The sequence below is a fragment of the Chiloscyllium plagiosum genome, chromosome 8 (assembly GCF_004010195.1).
Source record: "Chiloscyllium plagiosum isolate BGI_BamShark_2017 chromosome 8, ASM401019v2, whole genome shotgun sequence".
Lineage (NCBI taxonomy): Eukaryota > Metazoa > Chordata > Chondrichthyes > Orectolobiformes > Hemiscylliidae > Chiloscyllium > Chiloscyllium plagiosum.
In genome coordinates, this window is record NC_057717.1 from 77,765,236 (window position 1) to 77,768,675 (window position 3,440).

A 3,440-nucleotide genomic window follows, 5' to 3' on the forward strand; every position below is an offset into this window, starting at 1 on the left:
AGTAGTTGCATGTTTATAGTCAAAGTAATATATGTGTCTGTATTAGACCACTACCTAATTTTAGAGGGGGTTTCATGTGAAGCGATCATTAGATATTCATATTTTACGGGGTAGGTGTGATTAACGTATTCTGTTAACAGTTTTATGTTTCTCTTGTTATTTTTTCAGAGAGAATGTAAATGACACAGTTTCCGAAAAGACTGAAGTTGGATGGACTTTACGACCGATTTGTTTAAAGAAACAGATATTGTCTGAGGCAGAACGTTTTGTCTTTTATTTTTGCAAAAAAAATGTATAATTAGAGGTAACTGCCCATTCCACGAGCTCAGCTATTCAGTTAGCTTGTAATGTAGCTGTGGGTGTGTGCGTGTGTGTGTCCATGTGTGTGTGTGTGTGTGAGAGAGAGAGAGAGAGAGAGAGAGAGAGAGAGAGAGAGAGAGAGAGAGAGAGAAGAAAGACTTACTGGACCCTTATTCTGTCTCTCTGTCTTCTCTCCTGTGAGAACTTGTTCCATTTCACCTCTTTTGCGCGAAGGTGTGTTAATAGGGATTATTGCAAGTCATTTAGTACAGCATCAGTATGTCAGGATAGTCTGTGGTGTTTTTGGATAGAATACGTTATACAGTATTTTGTTTTCTCTTTTCTATGTTTCATTCGTAGTCTTGTAAATAAATTCTTTTTTGTTTAAAACAAGTTGTTCTGACCATCCGATTCTCTGCTGGAATATCCACTATACACTTCCTTAAAATCAAATAGCAAAGTTAAGGACTTAGCTATCTTCTTGAAATGTTATGAGTGGCCTGGCCTGGTACATAACAAGTTTTCACATTCTCCCCATGTCGGCGTGGTTTTCCTCTGGGTTCTCCAGTTTCTTCCCGCAATGCAAAGATGTGCAGGTGAGTTTCATTAGACATGGCACATATTTACTGTATAGGGTAGGGGAATGGGACTAGTTCGGATACTGTTTGGAGAGGCAGTGTGGACTCCTTGTGCCAAATTGCCTGTTTCTACACTGTGGTGATTCTATGACTCTGATTCTATTATTCTTTGAATGGTGCCTGGGTTTACGTGCAACTAAATGGATGAAGCTGATTCGGGGTTATATGTGGACATTGGAATGAATGGAGCCGTGGAGTAAGTGTTTGTATGAACAGTATTAGGCTCCCAGGTATGTAATGGACATTTGTTGGTGGTGGGGGGAGAATGTGGATTGTGAGGAATGCAGCGCGGGAACTTACAGGGATGAACGAGGCTTTGGGATTGACTGGAGGTATAGAGCTCCGTATAGGTATTGAAACTGAATGGATGTGTGTGGACTTTAGGGCGGTAATTATGAGGCAGTGAATACGGGTGGGGATATTAAGCTGGAGGTTATAGTGCTGAATAGTATGAGGCAGATCAGGCTGGGTTTATGGATCTAGATTGTTCTGTGGGTCTGCAGAACTGAGGATTATGCAGCAATGTGGTATGCACCTAGAGATGTTTGGGGATGTTGCAAATGTGTTTTGAGGATGTGGGGCTAGGAAATGGTCTTTGGCAAGATGAGGTTTGATGGTTATGGGGCAGGTCTATTTGGCTGGACTCAACAGAGTTGAGGGAGCTGCAGGGTATGGGAATCAAGTTTATGGCGACTTATCGAGAATACATGGTTCGGTGTGTGCTGTCTATATGGCTGCTGGCTATGGAGCTGGAGCATATGACGTTGTAAGACGCATATGGGTACGAATGTGTTTGAATCAGGTTGTCCATGGCGTAGTATGGAAGTTGAACGAATGGATTGGAATGTTGTATAGCTAGGGATGTTATTGTGATTTGAGGAGTTATGGGTTTGCAGTGGTAATGAAGGTTATGGGGCTTGGTTTATTTTCAGGAATTGAGTGGACATAAGTGGAAATATATGGCTAGTTGTGTGGAGAATTATGGGACTGGGAAATGTCGGAATTATTGTAAAAGAGGGTATGCAGTGAGGAGTGCGTAGGCTGGAGATTTGCTATGTGAGTGTTTCTGGTGCAGTTGTCATTTGATGGGGAATGGGGGGTGTTAAGTGATGGGTGTGGATAGAACGTGGTGGTTTTGAGGGGTGTAAGAGGGCAAAAAGGTGTAGCTGCAATGGAAGTCCTGAAATGGTTGGTGTATGTGAGTGTGGGTGGAAATACGGGTTTGTGAAAGGATATAATTGCTCTGGAGAGAGTGCAAAGTATAATATACCAAAATGTTGCCGGGCTGGAGAATTATAGTTCCAAGAAGGTATTACAAACATTGGGCTTGTTTTCCTTGAAACAGCAAAGGCTGAGTGGGAACTTGGTTGAAACATGCAGAACTGTGATGCGAAAAGATAACATTGTCAGGAGGTGACGGGGCACCAATCGCTTTTAAACTCACTCCTGTGCCGTGGGCATCATTAGCCCGGCAAACATTTATTATCCATCTCCATTTGCTATATTTTTAGACGTATGGCAAAATGTAGCCCATTTCCTGTAAATATCTCTGGCCAGAAATGTTAGGATGAGCAATATCTAATCACGAACTGTTTGTCCTTCTATTCTGGAACAGGAATGGGACATCAGTAATACACATGTCATCTGTCAGCTCTCTGATGTGGAAAGCGATTTTTTTTTCAAATAATAGAGAAGACACCGCATCCCAACAGCTGGCCTTTCAGTTTTGAAAATTGCTGCCTTTTTATGCACCCATCCTCTCTAGTTTAATTCTACCCTACACGGACTCTTCCTCGACTTAGCCATCAGAATCATCATCTTCTCAAGTGAAATGTTGCAGTGTTTTCATTTAATATCTCATCGATGTCCTCAGTCTCCATATGACAGTGCAAACCTTGTTCCCAATCTTTCCCATAATTATCCATTTACGATTTGAAACATTTTGAGTAACCTTATCGGAGATGTTACTCTGCAAACATGTAATTTGTGGAACTTGAACCTGTGGCTTCTGGCACAGACATAAGGGCACAATAACTCTGCCACAAAATCTCTTTCTTTTAATCAAATTGACCTTACCAAAAAAAACACTTCAAAAGGTGACCCACTAATCTAATGTCGTGTGCTCTCTTGACTCCCCTTCTCCACCTCCTCTATGCTTTCCATCTCCAGTACAGGGTTAATGAAGGGGAAAAAATTCCTAAAGCTGACAAGACAGTTAATTTTATTAGACATGTTTACATAACTAACTCTGCAGGGGCATGGGAACCCAGATTGTAGCTTCAGGGTGCAGGGCCTGGAGTGTAGGGAGGTTAGGAACATGGCATCAATTTCCAAGGAGGGTGCCTGTAAACAGGAAAGTGGCTTGAAGTGTGTATACTTCAATGCAAGAAGTATACGAAATAAGGTAGGTGAACTTGCAGCGTGGGTTGGTACCTGGGACTTCGATGTTGTGGCTATTACGGAGACATGGCTAGAACAGGGACAGGATTGGCGGTTGCAGGT